General features: G+C 35.8%; 1 long non-coding RNA gene across 2 annotated transcripts; it reads right to left on the bottom strand.

The window, feature by feature from the left end:
* Positions 1-13,720: 13,720 nt before the first annotated feature.
* Positions 13,721-14,843, bottom strand: LOC141677125 (uncharacterized). 2 transcript variants are annotated; one of them, XR_012557339.1, is made up of 4 exons: positions 14,685-14,843; positions 14,514-14,606; positions 14,140-14,235; positions 13,721-14,049 (listed from the first exon to the last, which is right to left on the bottom strand). It is a non-coding gene; the product is annotated as an uncharacterized LOC141677125 (long non-coding RNA). The 2 variants fall into 2 exon arrangements; XR_012557340.1 differs by lacking the exon at positions 14,514-14,606.
* Positions 14,844-18,991: the final 4,148 nt, after the last annotated feature.

Below are 18,991 nucleotides of genomic sequence, written 5' to 3'. Positions count from 1 at the left end.
GGAACTGTTTGTAAATTAACACGCCCATAAATAAGACCATTGTCTTAAACCAACACAATCCACAATCCACAAACCATAAACATTAGTCCACTGTAATAACCCCCAATTTTTGGAATTTTTGAAACACGAATGAATAGTAACTTTTGCTGATGATGCTGATTAAGGAAAATTATCAAACCACGCTATATAGGAGTACTGTTATGGAAATTCTAAGATCATAGTAGTATTCTATAAAGTAAATAAGTGTATGTAAAGATCGTCAGAATCCAAATTCAAACACTTTGATTTTTCCTAAAAATCCACCAGATACCGAAAGAATTGAGTATAAGGTAACATGATTAAAAGGATTTAAATTCAAGGATTATAAGAGAGGATCATAAAAGGAATATAATGTATTGAGAAAGGTTAAGGGAACCCAAGTAATAAGATCCCGGGTATGATCCCTCAAACGATAAACGAGAAGGAAAGTTAAGCGAACCGTATAACAGATCAGCGATCATTAGCCAAGTAATAAGGAGTTAATCAAAGAGTTAGTCGATTATGATGTCATCACACCAACAAGAAGAGGACAAGTGTGGGAAGTTGACATAAGAGAATGACATAAGCATGACCAAAAGGGAAGGAAGTGTTGGTTGATTATAAACCACACAAATTACACCATGGTCAAAAGGTAATTAATCAAAACAAAAGAAAAACAACCAAGCCAAAGAAAAACAAATCATAAAACACAAATTAGAAGTTGACTTTTGCTTTCCAAGAACAAAAGCTCTCGGCCAAAACTAGAGCAGCAACTTCAAACTACCATATCTCCTTCAATACTCACTCAAATTTTATGTTCTATAGCTCTTTGGAAATGTATTGAGATGGCTTACAACTCTTGTTCACAAGTCTCGTCCAAATAAGCATGGTAAGACCCTAGTTTTGACAGTTCTTTCAATCTGACTTTTAGAAACTTCAAAACCTAATTTTGTGTTCTTGATTTCTTTGGAAAGATCAAGCTTGTAGGAGGCTCCTTAAGACTTCCTAGCTACTCTAATCTCTCCAAGGAAGGTATAAAACCTCATACCCTAGCTTTACTTTTGAGTATTTAGGAGCGGTTTTGATTGTTATAGTTTATGAGAAGCATGATTCTTGGTTGTTTAAAGTTTAGTTGAGTTTGTAGAGAGTTTGATTGTTAAATCTTGATTAAATAGTTAATGAACTTAAGTAAGCTCTTAGTTCATGATTGAGAAGTCATATAAAGTGGAAATCTTGAGTTGTTGGGTCTGTTGTAGTAGTGTATGGATGAAGTTTGGTTGTAACAATGATTGTGGGTTGATTGTGGATTGATTTGGAGTTGTACAAGTTTGGGAAATCGCGTAAACATAGCCGTCGTAATGTCCGATTTACCCTAGACTGCTTTTGTTCTTAACATCAGGAGCCGTGAACTCACTGTTAGGTTTTGACCATTGCCATTATTAGATAGTTCATGTTACGAGCTTCGTTTTGATATGTGGTTCGTTTGAATCCGATGTACGGTTTAGGAGAAACGACCGTTTTAAGTAACGTGGTTTCGCGAACGAACCATTACCCCTCGCCTTACTTTGAAACCTTGGTTAAGGCCCTTCAATGACTAATTGGAGTATGAAACAATTATGTAATATGGATTAGGCAGTTGGTAGGGTACTCGCGAAAGAATCGCCTTAAAATTCTTAATGGTTAATTTATTAAAAATGGTGGAGCCAAGGTTACTCGAACGACTTATGTGATTCGTTAAGCGTAGAAGTGACCATAAGCAAACGTTAGGGTTCAATTGGTTAAAGTCTAGTTTCTTAAGCGACTGTGGTTTAATTCCGACTTATGTTGTTGTTCATAGGTTATCGGACCCACTCTAAGCTTAAGTCTAACCGGGAACACTCAGGCAAGTTTTCTACCCGTTATACTGTTGTTGTGATGTATATATGTATATGCATTATCTTGTGATAAGTGCATGATTATTATTAGGAAAGTCTTGCGATATATTGGAGCATGTGATATGATATTTATATGCATGCCTGTTTTGTAATCTTGATATCTAATTGTTGATTCAAAAGCTTATAAGTTGCATAATACCTATGTTAGAGATAAGCAGTAGTTGCGTATACCCTTAGTATAGGGGACCCAAAGGTGAACATTTTCTAAACCGGGAGTCGATATTCCCGAGTATATTATATATATATATATATATATATTTATATATATATAGATATAGTTTTCAAAACTATTAATTGAATAAGGTTTATTCGATAACTTTATTTTAAATAATGAATATTAGTTGAATATTCATTCGAGGACTTATGACTCTGTTTATTTTATTTAATGAATATTATTTTGAATATTCATTCATGGACTTATGACTCCGCGTATTTATTAAATAATATTTTTTATTTTATTAAAGAATAATGTTTCGATAATCAAACTTATTTTCGATTATTCAAATAAAGATCGTACTTTCGCATAAGTATATCTTTGGTTATTTATTATTCATTGCAAGTATGAGTTTGAAAACTTCTACTTTAATTATTTTTTTATAAAGGTTATCCTTATGGGAATATTATTTAAATAATAATATTCAGATATTTTCTAATATATTGGGACTGATTTATTTTATTAAATCAGCATTACTCCAAACATTCTTAAAAATATTTTCGAGTCTTCAAAATGATTTTAAAAGTTAAAGCGGATCCCAAAAACTCGTTTCCAAATTTAAGATCTTCCTTTCGAAGGAGACTTGAATATTCGCTCAAAAATCTTAGGGATCCGGCTCTGTGGTGTATTTTATATTCGCGACGAGGTTGCTGTTTTGAGAAAACAATTTGATTACTTGCCCAATGTTCGGGATGTAATTCCATCTAATTGAGTCGGCATAAGCGACAGGACGCGGTACGGTCTATGAAGGTGTAAGAGGCTGGGTGACAGTCCATCCACGCGTGAGTGGCCAGGTAACGGTCTAGCGCGAGGTCCTAATGCGGCCTGGGTGATGACCGGCGAGGAATTCATCTATCTACGGTAGAAAAGGTTACTTATTGGTATCTTTGCCTGATCAGCAAGATATCGGGTTTATGCCAAAATTCTTTTCTTTCCAAAATTCATTGGATATTGCAACTCTGTTCATACTTTACATGACAGAGGTTTTCAGGAAACGTATGAGATATATATATGGATATATATATCGGGACTTAATGAAGTATCTCGTAACTTCATTTCATTTAATAATATTTCAAAGATTGAATCTATTCAAGTCTTATCTTGTATTCTCATCTATGTGATAAACTTTTGAAACTAATTATAACTTGAACGGTGGTAGTTCAAGTAGTATTCGGAAAAGATATAAGTATATTGGAGTATCTTGTAACTTCATCTTTTCAACTTATATCTGGTTAATGATTATCTTATGCTTGACAGAAATGTTCTGCAGTTTCCTGTAGGCGTTGATGCCGTTGTAGCTGAGGTAGGAGCTACCTGTAGGCTAGGCTTTCAACTTTTGTTGTGCTAGACTTATGTATATTTATGAATTGTAATAATGGCAAAGAATATGTAAACTATTCAGAAACCCTTTTTATGGTGAAATGGTTTATAATTGTGGAATAAAATGACTTGTGTTATTTTTGGTATTCATCTCTGAGACTATAACTTGTGGTGTGTGTGTGTATATTGTGGGGTCACAGTACGCAGTAGTTGGTTGATTGTTAAGATTAAGTATTCATAAGGGAAATGGAACTCGTGACAACCCAATCCCCGACCCCGGATTTGGGGGTGTTACAGAAATGGTATCAGAGCTAAGCGTTATAAACCTCAGAGATGAAGTGACGTTAAAATAATAAGTTCACTAAGATAAATAAGAACTCTTGCCAAGTTCATAGTCGGACTACCTAACGTAGTACTGACAGTTAAAACCCTTATGGGAACCCTTATAAATATCATGATAAAAGCGTAGTTCATTATCGTATATGGTAGCGGGATTCCGAACCCTAAGGTTGAGGAGCAACAACGCGATGATGTTTTATTACTTATTAGGAGATCAGAATGTGGATTCGATAGAGCGTTCTACCACGGGACCGGATGATGTTCATATTGAGGATGTAGCGGTTAAAGATGTTGTCCTAGAAGGAATTATTGCTGAGAAGGATTCCGTGGAGGATCCTGACAAGAATGAATAAAGGACCATTGAGGAATTGATGACCATGGTTAGGGAAACTACCAGAGGTAGGATTGGCCGGTCACTACCGGAGGTTCGTTCAAGTTTGTAAAGATAGTAGTCCCTTTAACGCGGCTTACTCGTAAGACTGAGAAGTTTGAATGGACAGAGAAATGCGAGAAAAGCTTTTAAGAACTAAAGCAAAGGGTGGTGGCGGCTCCTATGATGGTGTTGCCGGATGGAAAAGGAGATTTTGTGATGTGTAGTGACGCTTCGCATAAGAAATTAGGGTGCTTCTTATACAGCACAACAAGGTAATCGTGTACGCGTCAAGACAATTAAGGGAATATAAAATTCGATATCCCCACCCATGAGCTTGGGCTCGTGGTAATAGTTTTTCCCTAAAGATTGGAGGCACTACTTGTATGGAGAGAAGTGCAAGATTTACACAAACCATAGGAGCTCTAGTACATTTTTACGTAGAAAGAGCTCAACATACGCCAGAGGAGGCGGTTAGAGCTAATCAAGAATTATGATTGGGAGATTCTTTATCATTCAGGGAAAGCCAATGTGGTGGCTGATGCCCTTAGTAAAAAGGAGAGACTCAAGATGATAATGTCTTTGGGAGAGTTTATAAGAGATTTTGAGAAAATGGAAATAGAAGTGAAGGTAACCGGAGCCGGTACCGAAAAGCTGCTTGAGATTGCAATACAGTCCGAATTATTGGAAAAGAACATATTGTGCCAGAAAAAATGATGAATGAAGGCAGAGAGCTAACAAATAGATAAGAGATTAATACCGAGAAAGATGATAAGGGAATAATGAGGTATTCCTACAGAATTTGGGTTCCAAATGTTCAAGAACTTAAAGATGAGATCTTAGATGAAAGCTAGTTTGAGGAATAAGATTTAGAGCAAACCCTGAACGTGATAGTCAGGGAGGTCGCCATCAAGATAGAAGGAACCCATAACTTAATGAAGTGGAAAATGAGGATTTAAAACATGTAGGATGACCCCGATTATGGGAAGGAGGAGGGAACGTTCAGACTAAGGAAACAGAATTCGAGTAAGGAAAGGAGACCCGAGACGGTACTCCTATACAATAATTCTTGGACCTTTCTAAACAGAACTTAGACTATTATCCCCAACCACCATCCTGAGGAAACAATGCGGTGAGAAATTTTTTTCAAGACTTTTAAGTCGCTAAGCTCTCAGAGTTCCAAGGAACAAGCTGATCCAGTCGAGGCAAGAGCCTGGCTAAAGGAAATACAGGAATCATTTGAGATTCTAAATGATTGACGAATCACAAAAGACTGTTTTTGTCCCTTACCCTCCTAAGAGAGAGGCCACCCGCTGGTGAAAGGCCAAGGAAGGCACGGAGCCAGAGGTTATAATAAACTGATTAAAGTTCAGTCAATTGTTTCGGGAAAGTAATTCCCAAGGTTATGGAGATAGTGTAAAAGCTTTAGAGGCAAAACAAAGGCGGACGAGTATGATAAATTATGAATCTATGATTGTAAAAGTTGTCAAGATTCGTTCTGATGACAAGAATCCCATAATAACGTGATCTTTGAAGTCAATGATTAGTGGGTTCGTGAAATGATTGTAAGAGAGAGGTAAATAAAAAAGAAACTGAAGTGGATAGGAATATTAAGGCAATAAAGTTTGAGGGATCATAAGGGAGTTGGGTATGAGGAAACCCTAAAGACTCGTAGCAATAGAAATAGAAAAGTATGTAATCGTCAGGATGAGGGTGATCCACCATGAGTTAAAGTTGATGATTAAAGGAATAAGAGATACATATATTTTATCCCCTTTAAGTTGGGAGGATTCGAGGAAACCTTGAGATAGTTCGAAGGATAAATAATGAGACGCAGATAGACGGAAGAGACAAGAACGTAAGAAATTAGGAAATTGGATGAAGGAAGTAACCTTCAAAAATGGAAAGTGTATGTAACACATGTGACTTGATACCCGAAAGGGAGACACCAAGTACAAAAGATATCCCAACATTGAGATGACTGTTGAGATAAACAACAAAAGTAAATAAGGATTTATTAAGAAGAATTTCATGTTGAACACGACCAATATCTTCCAGAATATCCATGTGATCATTACCAAATTAGGAAAGAAAAGTGAATAACCATTTTTTTATCTTTTGGAGGCCATATGGATTAACCTCAACTTGAATAAGGATGCTATTGTAAAATTTGGTATAGACTATCGAGGTGGAAATGATTGAATAAGATACCCTTATCAGGGATATATGACTTTATTTATCCATGGAAGGATGCATGTACCTTTTTAAAGGTGGAATTAAGGATGGAACCTCGATAACTTGAGATGAATCCTAGGGGAATGTATAAAGGTTGGCATTTCGCCCTTAATAGGGACAGCATGAGTTTTGACAGTATGAATTAGAAAGGATCAAGGTAACAACAACCTTTAAAGATCAGTGGAGAAAGTTTTCAGAACTATATAGACAATGGTTCTAGTATTAGTAAATGGTATCTTGATATGCCATGTACCTAGGGAGTAAATGATGAAGGATTTAAGGATAACCTTAGAGGTTTTACAAGGAGAAAGGTAATAATCAAAGTTCTCAAGAATAGAAATTTTGATGAAGGAAATATGACGTAATTATAATAATGCCAGGTGGGGCACGTGTTGAACCATAAGAAAGTATAGATCGACCAAATGAGAGTCGGGATTGGTGAAAACAACAAGGACCCAAGATAAGAGACGTCCTAAGTATGATCGAGAGTCAGTCGTGACAATGTTCACATCTAAAGACTAAGGCAATGACTTATGGAAAAAAATCATGAATTTTTTTTCCTCACTAGGACTTAAGAAAAACATTTTCACATAAGCAGTGATTGAAATGAGGTAGAAAATTTATTTGGAAGTGGTTAAAATGTTATTGATCGTAAGGAAATTTTACTATCAGGAAAGGCCAAAGAGGTGGCCGACACATTAAGTGTAAGAGGGCAATTATAGGCGCTCGTGCCAGAGGAATACATTGATGATGGTTAAAGTCGTGAAGGTTATATTATGGTATGAAAGATTGACATTCCTTCTGATGATTGTGCGATACTCAACCATAATAGTAGTTTGGTAAAGATTTAATTCATGTTATCGCTGTGAGCGGGCTACATATCTTAGAAGGTACTATCTTGAGAATAAGTCAGGACCATGTTTCAAAAGGACTAAACAAACCTTTGAGTTAAGTCTTCTATCGAAGGCATATGAATAAGAATAGTATTAACCTGCTATCGTTGCGTTGATTGAAACTCTTCTGCAATTTTATCTACTTCATGTCATGTATGTACATCAGGATCTAGAGTGTTCTTCATGAATCATGGATGGTAATTATGTTACCTCCTCAGAAGAATCCGATACGGAAGGTATGGACTCCGTATGGTTAGCTATTAAGACTTCATGGAAAATGAACGACTACAGTAGGTCAACGGTGGACCATAGTAATGCAGGAATGATTCTATGAGTAATGAGCCGATTACTTACAACCGTGAGAGTTGTATTGGAATGGATGTTGAGATTGAGTACCACTAATCGGGTCGTGGTGGTGTATAAGTTATCATTGATAGACTAATTAAGTAGATTATCTACCTATTGAATACTTATTCCTTCTTATCAATAGAGAGTCGTATTACTATACGAGGAAGGTTGCGGTGCAAACATAGAATTCTAGTAACGATGATGTCTAGAATGAAATCCCAGATTCGATTTTCGTTGTCAAGGGAGTTTCAATGGTGAGTGTTTATGAGCTCGAGCAAGAGCATGGGTCCATAGAATGATGGACGGAATAGTAAATATTCATGCATATGAATTGCGATGCTATAATACTTGATGTTGAGATATATACATATATATGTTTTGTTCTCTTGTGACAAACCTCTATAGTTCAGAGGTAGATTCCAAGCCAGATCTTTTGTGGCAGTATTTTTTTTTATATACAATCCTCTTCAATTCGTTCTTTTCTTTTCATTTTGTATAAGCTGAGAAGAACAACCCTTCCAGAAGGGGAGGTATTGCCGAATGACTATCTATCTGTGTGATAGAAGCCTAGTAGGATACCACATGTTGTTTAATTGCTTGTCAAGTACTAAAGGCTGGCCACCTTCTGTATTAACTATGCAATAGAACAAGTGTTCATGATCATAGTGATCTCTCAATAAATTCTTTTACTTCTACACGAAGGACCAAGCTTTCGAAGATGGAGGCACCTAGAGATGAAGTGGTACCAAGTATGGTGGTATTTGGAATGGAAACACATTCGTGATACTAAGGTTGACGCATTTATTAAAAGGTTATAAAACTCTAGCGAGTAAAGGTATATCTAGAATAGTATTCTGTACGGAAGATAGTAACGACTACGAACTGGAAAAGAATGGGTATTGAGAAGCAAAAGTTATAATGCTAGAAGCTATGATGAGAGTCTGTGCAATAGACTTGAAAGAATTTGGAATGGTCACTAAGCACGGATTGAGTTTTCTTACGTCAATAGATCGTATGTCAGTATCGGGATATCGCCTTATGAGATCCTTGAGGGAAGACAATGTCGATCTCCCTTATGTTAGGATGAAGATTGTAGAGCGCAAGATGCTCGGATCCGCAGTAGTCCAGAGGACCAAGGATATAATAGATCTAATCAGAGGACGGCTGGTAGTAGCCCAAGATGGACATAAGAAGTATGTTGATTTGACACGAAAGGACAAAGAATAGGAAGTAGGGGACCTAGTGCTGTTATAGGTATTCCCTTGGAAAGGATGGATGAGGTTCGGAAAGAAAGGAAAGCTAAGCCCACGAATTGTTGGACCCTTGGATATATTAAGACGTATTGGGAAGTTAGCATATGAGCTAGCCCTACCCCCGAACATGTAGCAAATTCATAACGTGTTCCACGTATCAATGTTAAGGAAGTGTAATTCGGATGCCAGACAAATAGGGGCATATGAGCGCATAGACATGCAACCAGACGTAACCTGTATGGACCAACCAGGAAGGATTATAGATTGAAAAGGAATAAGTGTTTAGGAGAAAGGTTATCGTGCTAGTCAGGGTGTTGTGGCAGAACCACAATATGGGAAAATTTACTTGAGAGTTAGAAAGTGCAATGCTAAGTGAGCATCCCTATTCATTTTCTATCCGATTCCGGGACGGAATCCTTTTAAGGAGGGGAGACTATAATAACCCCAATTTTTGGAATTTTTGAAACACGGATGAATAGTAACTTTTGCTGATGATGCTGATTAAGGAAAATTATCAAACCACGCTATATAAGAGTACTGTTATGGAAATTCTAAGATCGTAGTAGTATTCTATAAAGTAAATAAGTGTATGTAAAGATCGTCAGAATCCAAATTCAAACACTTTGATTTTTCCCTAAAATCCACCAGATACCGAAAGAATTGAGTATAAGGTAACATGATTAAAAGGATTTAAATTCAAGAATTATAAGAGAGGATCATAAAAGGAATATAATGTATTGAGAAAAGTTAAGGGAACCCACGTAATAAGATCCCGGGTATGATCCCTCAAACGATAAACGAGAAGGAAAGTTAAGCGAACCATATAACAGATCAGCGGTCATTAGCTAAGTAATTAGGAGTTAATCAAAGAGTTAGTGGATGTTGATGTCATCACACCAACAAGAAGAGGACAAGTGTGGGAAGATGACATGGGAGGACGACATAAGCATGACAAAAAGGGAAGGAAGTGTTGGTTGATTATAAACCACACAAATTTCACCATGGTTAAAAGATAATTAATCAAAACAAAAGCAAAACAACCAAGCCAAGGCAAAAACAAATCACAAAACACAAATTAAAAGTTGACTTTTGCTTTCCAAGAACAAAAGCTCTCGGCCAAAACCAGAGCAGCAACTTCAAACTACCATATCTCCTTCAATACTCACTCAAATTGTATGTTCTATAGCTCTTTGGAAAGGTATTGAGATGGCCTACAACTCTTGTTCACAAGTCTCGTCCAAATATGCAAGGTAAGACCCTCGTTTTAACAGTTCTTTCAATCTGACTTTTAGAAACTTCAAAACCTAACTCTGTGTTCTTGATTTCTTTGGAAAGATCAAGCTTGTAGGAGACTCCTTAAGACTTCCTAGCTACTCTAATCACTCCAAGGAAGGTATAAAACCTCATACCCTAGCTTTACTTTTGAGTATTTAGGAGCGGTTTTGATTGTTATAGTTTATGAGAAGCATGATTCTTGGTTGATTAAAGTTTAGTTGAGTTTGTAGAGAGTTTGATTGTTAAATCTTGATTAAATAGTTAATGAACTTAAGTAAGCACTTAGTTCATGATTGAGAAGTAATATAAAGTGGAAATCTTGAGTTGTTGGGGCTGTTGTAGTAGTGTATGGATGAAGCTTGGTTGTAACAATGATTGTGGGTTGATTGTGGATTGATTTGGAGTTGTACAAGTTTGGGAAATCGCGTAAACATAGCCGTCGTAATATCCGATTTACCCTAGACTGCTTTTGTTCTTAACATCAGGACCCGTGAACTCACTGTTAGGTTTAGACCATTTCCATGATTAGATAGTTCATGTTACGAGCTTCTTTTTGATATGTGATTCGTTTGAATCCGATGTACGGTTTAGGAGAAACGACCATTTTAAGTAACGTGGTTTCGCGAACGAACCATTACCCCTCGCCTTACTTTGAAACCTTGGTTAAGGCCCTTCAATGACTAATTGGAGTATGAAACAATTATGTAAAGTGGATTAGGCAGTTGGTAGGGTACTCGCGAAAGAATTGCCTTAAAATTCTTAATGGTTAATTTATTAAAAATGGTGGAGCCAAGGGTACTCGAACGACTTATGTGATTCGTTAAGCGTAGAAGTGACCATAAGCAAACGTTAGGGTTCAATTGGTTAAAGTCTAGTTTCTTAAGCGACCGTGGTTTAATTCCGACTTATGTTGTTGTTCATAGGTTATCGGACCCACTCTAAGCTTAAGTCTAACCAGGAACACTCAGGCAAGTTTTCTACCCGTTATACTGTTGTTGTGATGTATATATGTATATGCATTATCTTGTGATAAGTGCATGATTATTATTAGCAAAGTCTTGCGATATATTGGAGCATGTGATATGATATTTATATGCATGCCTGTTTTGTAATCTTGATATCTAATTGTTGATTCAAAAGCTTATAAGTTGCATAATACCTATGCTAGAGATAAGCAGTAGTTGCGTATACCCTTAGTATAGGGGACCCAAAGGTGAACATTTTCTAAACCGGGAGTCGATGTTCCCGAGTATATTATATATATATTTATATATATATAGATATAGTTTTCAAAACTATTAATCGAATAAGGTTTATTCGATAACTTTATTTTAAATAATGAATATTAGTTGAATATTCATTCGAAGACTTATGACTCTGTTTATTTTATTTAATGAATATTATTTTGAATATTCATTCATGGACTTATGACTCCGCTTATTTATTAAATAATATTTTTTATTTTATTAAAGAATAATGTTTCGATAATCAAACTTATTTTCAATTATTCAAATAAAGATCGTACTTTCGCATAAGTATATCTTTGGTTATTTATTATTCATTTCAAGTATGAGTTTGAAAACTTCTACTTCAATTATTTTTTTATAAAGGTTATCCTTATGGGAATATTATTTAAATAATAATATTCAGATATTTTCTAATATATTGAGACTGATTTATTTTATTAAATCAGCATTACTCCAAACATTCTTAAAAATGTTTTCGAGTCTTCAAAATGATTTTAAAAGTTAGAGCAGATCCCAAAAACTCGTTTCCAGATTTAAGATCTTCCTTTCGAAGGAGACTTGAATATTCGCTCAAAAATCTTAGGGATCCAGCTCTGTGGTGTATTTTATATTCGCAACGAGGTTGCTGTTTTGAGAAAACAATTTGATTACTTGTCCAATGTTCGGGATGTAAGTCCATCTAATTGAGTCGGCATAAGCGACAGGCCGGGGTACGGTCTATGAAGGTGTAAGAGGCTGGGTGACAGTCCATCCACGCGTGAGTGGCCGGGTAACGGTCTAGCGCGAGGTCCTAATACGGCCTGGGTGATGACCGGCGAGGAATTCATCCATCTACAGTAGAAAAGGTTACTTGTTGGTATCTTTGCCTGATCAGCAAGATATCGGGTTTATGCCAAAATTCTTTTCTTTCCAAAATTCATTGGATATTGCAACTCTGTTCATACTTTACATGACAGAGGTTTTCAGGAAATGTATGAGATATATATATATATATATATATGGATATATATATATATCGGGACTTAATGAAGTATCTCGTAACTTCATTTCATTCAATAATATTTCAAAGATTGAATCTATTCAAGTCTTATCTTGTATTCTCATCTATGTGATGAACTTTTGAAACTAATTATAACTTGAACGGTGGTAGTTCAAGTAGTATTCGGAAAAGATATAAGTATATTGGAGTATCTTGTAACTTCATCTTTTCAACTTATATCTGGTTAATGATTATCTTATGCATGACAAAGATTTTCACAAAAATGTTGAGACAAGGTTAGATATATGAGATCACCTTGCAACGATATTTTTATACAGTTATAAACTGGAACTCTGTGTACATTATACATGTCAGAGGATTTCAAAGATTTTGAGTAGTATATATATATATACTAAATATGTTGCGACTTGTCGCGTTAAGATATCAACTTGGTTCATTTCTTCTTGACCAAGACTTTCATGAGTACTATGAGAATGCTCATATATTGTTAATTATAATACATATTATTTCGGTGGGCTTGTTGCTCACCCTTGCTTTCTCCTTTCATCACACAACAACAGATAGACAAGATGAACAGGATCAAGCTCCCAATTCATGAGCGGTTAGGAAACGTTCCGCAGTTTCCTCTAGGCGTTGATGCCGTTGTAGCTGAGGTAGGAGCTACCAGTAGGCTAGGCTTTCAACTTTTGTTGTGCTAGACTTATGTATATTTATGAATTGTAATAATGGCAAAAAATATGTAAACTATTCAGAAACCCTTTTTATGGTGAAATGGTTTATAATTGTGGAATAAAATGACTTGTGTTATTTTTGGTATTCATCTCTGAGACTATAACTTGTGGTGTGTGTATGTATATTGTGGGGTCACAGTACACAGTAGTTGGTTGACTGTTAAGATTAAGTATTGATAAGGGAAATGGAACTCATGACAACCCGAATCCCCGACCCCGGATTTGGGGGTGTTACATTCACCAACCATCACCATACTACCACTACCTTCACCATAATACCACCAGTTTCCCTATACTACCACAACCTTCACCATCACCATACTACCATCCTTATATCACTAATTGTCTACCAACCATAAAACAAAAGCGGAAGTTCAAACAAGTTAAAGTTACAATTCAAAATCTAAACATAGTAGTACTGAGAAAAACAAAGTAGAACGAGAATGTTGCTAGAACGCTTCTAACTAGGTAGAACCACCTCCAGTAGTAGGAGTGACCATGGTAACAGGAGTGCCATCATCATGGTCACTTGAAATTGTGGCGCATAGCTCTGCCATATTGACATTGAGGCTAGGGTTTGCTTCACCTAGTTTCCTCAGCGCCCAGTTGAAGTTCTCCTGCATCTTGTTCATCTTTGCGTCAACTTCTTCTTTTTCCTACATCATCTTTTCTTCCATTTCTGCAGTAACTTCTTCCTGAATCTTTTCTGTCAAGTCATTGATTTGCGACTTCGTCGGGCTAGAACCTTTGACAGGCTTGACAGATCTCCATACAAGCCAAGAAGGACCATGTCCTTTTACATCCAACAGAAGCTCATTCACACCATCAGTTGGTCCTGATAAATCACTTCCCAAGACATTTTCAATTTTTTCCTACCAAATAAAGCCAGAAACAAGTCAATCCAAATATTTGTAATCCATAATTAAGACTAGCAGGTGATGAACAAAATTAAGAATACTTACAATTATGAAGTTAGTTACTCTGCCATCAGTTTTATACTTGCGACCGGCTTTTCTTTTTTGAGACTTAACAAAAACTGCTGCGTCTGAATCGTTGACCTAGATGTAAATTTAAATCCATTAAAATTACTCAAACCAATATCAACTTTTTAAAGAAAGAAATGAAATAAAAAAATATTTATCTAAAAACCCTTTATCTAAATTTCTTTAGATAAAGAAATTTAGAAATGAAAATTGTAGACTAAAATTTCAACACTGTCTTTTTTCTTACATAATGATCCAATATATGCCATTAAATCAAATATCTCTTGTCAGAACAGTAAAGAAGGCAAGTAAAAATAATTCAAATTTTCCTTTGAGAACGGTCAAGAACATACCATCTAATGTCAAAGTTGTGAAAATATTTTAGTACTAGCAGTGTGTGTGTCCATATATGTATGTCGATTCTTAGCATTTTTCTGGGCCATGGTCTACAGAAAAAATGATGAAAATATTTCAGTGTAACTAAATACACAGAAGAGACGATATTGGGCTATATAAAGGTTTACCTGAATTTCTTGATCTCCCCAATACTGCACAACAGTTTGAATTCCTCGAGGGGAATTTCAGCATGCCTGTTTGCTAACCTCTCCTCATCGGTGTCATATGCAGTAAAATATTTTGTCTTGGTACGACTCTTGTACCCCTTCCAATCAGCATTAATTGACTTCAACACCCAGGCTTCGAACTCATCAGGAAATATGTATCGTTGTTTACATACAAATCATAAATTAATTATTTAAATTTCAGTTCAGAAGCAAGGAAATTGAGAAAAATCAATTAAATACAATTTTCCTACTATGACCGACATTTTACATTTGCAAATTCCTACTATGATCAACATTTTAATATAAGCAAGGAAATTGAAAAAATTGCAGTTTAGAATACCTTGACATAATTCAGCAAAGTGGTCTTTAAATTTTCAGGAACATCTTTCCAAGATTTATAGGTAAGTGGCACATACTTCTTCAATGTCCCAAGAAATTGACCAGGTTCAGACACAACTTTGTCACTGTCAGATATAGGTTGAAATTCCTTATTCATGCTGAGGACAATTCTTTTGTCAAAGGGCCTTATATGAACTTTATTCATAATTGTTGGCCCTCTTTTCTTTTTAGGAACTTCAACTGTAATTGTCAAGTATACGTATGAAATATAGACAATTAATACCAAATCATTTCATACATAATTCAAGTACAAACTAGAAAGAACGATAATTGTGAAACTAAAGATGCTAACCTTGTTCAGATTCTTCTCCAAGATCAGGAAATGCATCATTTGCATCAATTCGCTCATTTGTCGTTCCACTTCCACTACCAATTTTTATAGTTTTCTCAGCATTTTGTTTCTCTTGACGCTTCCACATAGCTACATAAGCCGCCATTGTTCCTACCCCCTCAATTCGTGGAAACTGGATTTGTGTAGCAGGCTCCACCAGAACTAAAGCATGTGGTGCCTCGGTTGATGCATCTTTCTTAGTGGCAGTTGTACCATCACCCATTAACGGGTTATTGGTCTACCACCAAGAGGATTCCTATTCAGCTCTTTTTTACTTCTCTGTAGTGTAAAAAACAATAATGCAATAAAATTTAATTTGCAGGCATAATTAATATCCAATTAAAATGAACCAATAGTAGACATGACACACCTTTCTTTTTTTTCTCTCCATTTTCAGCTTCCATACTTTCCTCTGCTCCAGGATCCCCAGGATCATATTCAGAGCCTTCCTCTTGAATAGCGTCTTTTCCTGAACCTTTTCCTTTCGTCTCAGCTCTAACACCTTCCACTAGTTTAGGCAAGCCTAAATGCTTCAACCTCATATTATTTTTCATGATATTAATGGCTCGCGCTTTTTCATACTCTGTAAGGGGGGGTGGTGGAGGTAGGTCCTGCAGATAAAACATGATTCAAATTTTAGAATTACATGACAATATACTCTACTATAGCAAAATAAAAACTGAACATAATGAAGTCTTACTTCAATTTCATTTTCCCCCATTTTTTCATCTTCATTCTGTGGATTTTTTAAATCCAATTTCCTCTTCACACTTGTAATTTTGGCAGTTGCATCATGAACCTCTTGACCAGCTGATTTTGGATGACTGTTAACCTCTTGATTATTCAACCGTGTTGACTTTTTCGGGCTGTTCATTAGCCGTGTAGACCTACGAGGACTGTTGACATCTTGTGGATTGTTAAGTCGTGCTGACTTCCGAGGACTGTTGTGCACATCAGCTTGTTTCTTTTTTTTGTTGCAATTGGAGTTGGTGAGTGGTCACAAACATCTGTTTCCCTGCATTTTTAGCTGTAATAAAGTAGTCATCAAAACTAAAAGCAAGTGATATCTATGGTGGATTCGAGCAGTGAAAATTGAGCAAATGGAAATTACAATACCTGCAAATAGATTTGACCTTGGTCGCATCACCACATGTGGCTGCATCTGTTAAAAAGGCTGGATCTTATGATCGACCACATTGTCAACATAAAAATCCAGGTAGCCCAAATTTTCTACTCCTTTATCATATTCATTAAGATCTGCATCATTGCCACATAATTTCCACCCTTCTTTGTTTGTATATATTCCTCCGATTTCCGAGTATCCAAGGTCATCCTTAACATACTCCATTAGTACCGTGTAAGACCACCTATCACGCTCAACATACTTAAAAATAGCCAGGTCCCCTCCAACATAGCTATTATTCTGAAATTGACCTTTGTGGTAAATCCTGACATGGAATGAATCATCTTCCATCCTGAAAAATAATTATAGAAAATATTAGATACGCAAGTCCAGTGATATTAATATTCTGCCACTTATAAGAAAACAAATGCTTAAATAACCACTAATTAACTAATGGAAAAATGCAGCAAATTAAATGAAATTAAAATTCAACAAAATACCCATTTTTATCTAAAATGCAACTTAAATAACCGCTAATTAACTAATGGAAAAATGCAACTAATTAACTGAAATTAAAATTCGACAAAAATACCGATTTTTATCTAAAATCAAAAACACCGAAGCATAAGTACTGTGATTACAAGTTAAGCATAAAAAGAAGGTTCAGAGATCAAATCATGACATTACAAAGAAATAAGCTAAATACTAGCATGATAATTAAATATTATGGATTCTAATTCTAAGAAGCGTTTTCTTCCTCTTTGGTAATACTGGGATCTCTGCACCAATGAACATTACTAACTTCAACGCCCGCACGAACAGTCTCTGGGCTTTCATTTGCATCTGGGCTTTCATTTGCATATGGGCTTTCAACCTCAGACCAGTCTCTTGGAAGTTTCTTGATGACATTGTGGTATGATTTATCAACATGATCTTGTAAGTAGTAGACTTGCTGTACTTGTGATGCCAAAACATATGGATCGGATTTTTTGGCATAATTTACTAAAATTAACACGAATAAGGCCATACAAGTCTGTCTCTTCTTGGTACCAACAACATTTAAACAAAACCACTGAAATTTCTCCCTAATAATCAATTTCCAGTATTTCTTCAATTCTTCCATAGTAATTGACTTCACTAACCAGTGGACTCTCATCTTTCGACCTCGCAAAGCTGGTTATCAAGGCACTTAGGAATACACCACTATTTTGTGTTGTACACCTAGCATCTCTAAACTTAGTATGAAATCTGAATCCATTAATGACATATCCACTAAATTTTTTAGCTACTCGATTAGGGCACATTGAAAGAACTTGTAATTCTGGCGAAACAACTTCCTTTTTTCCAACTTATTCTTGCAGCCACTTATAAAAATCATCAGTATGAACTCTCTCCCTTTTAAATATTTTAGGTATAGTTTGGCCTTCAATTAAAGCTTGATGTTCCCAACAATAATGACCTAGTTAATAAAATCATAATGAAAAGATCCTAATTCTTTAATACTAATTGGAAAAAAAGAACTTAAAAAACTTACTCAAGTAAGCTTTCTACTTCCTTGTTAGCACAACTGAAAAGAACATAGCGATGACATTCCATCCATTGCGAATCTTTTAGAGTAATGTCTTTTCTATCTTTATTCCTTCTTGAACCGATTGGATATTCCAAATTTTGTGGACATATTTCAGATTTAGCAGAATACTTGCCTATTTTCCCAGCTCCATCATTATTTAAGAATCTTGAACAGAAAATTATGCATTCTTCTGCGAGATAACCTTCAGCAATGGAAGCCTCTGGTCTACTCCTGTTTGCACATACATTTTTAACTTATGTAGATATCGCTCAATGGACCACATGCACCGGAGATGGGCTGGTCCACCATACTCAATTTCCTTGCATAAATATACGGGTAGGTGCACCATTATGTCGAAGAAAGCTTGTATAAATATCATCTCAAAACTACACAGGATTTCTACAATTTCCTGTTGCAGTCTCTTTAAGTCGGCCAAATCGATAACTTTGGCCTAAAGGCTTCTTTAAAATGCACTCAATCATATCATTGGCAACGCAACCTCAGGTTTTAGTGTTCTCTTTACAGCAAATTGCAATAAGTAGTGAAGGATGAAATGTGCATCATGGCTTTTATACCCCGTGATTTTTCTCTCCTTCGTATGTACATACCGTCTAATATTAGATGGAGAACCATACGCCAATTTAGCATTCTCCAACACTGCACAAAAAGTTTCTTTTTCCTTATCCGTCATATCAAATATAGCAGCCCTTATCTATTATGCTTTCCCATCATTTATTAAAACTAGATGTAGGTCCTTCCTGATTCCCATTTCTTGACGATCAAACCGAGCATTTAAATGGTCTTTCGATTTTGCACCCATATTTAGCAGAGTACCAAATATGCTA

The sequence above is a fragment of the Apium graveolens genome, chromosome 8 (genome assembly GCF_009905375.1).
Source record: "Apium graveolens cultivar Ventura chromosome 8, ASM990537v1, whole genome shotgun sequence".
NCBI lineage: Eukaryota > Viridiplantae > Streptophyta > Magnoliopsida > Apiales > Apiaceae > Apium > Apium graveolens.
This window is presented reverse-complemented; position numbering and strand designations above follow the sequence as displayed.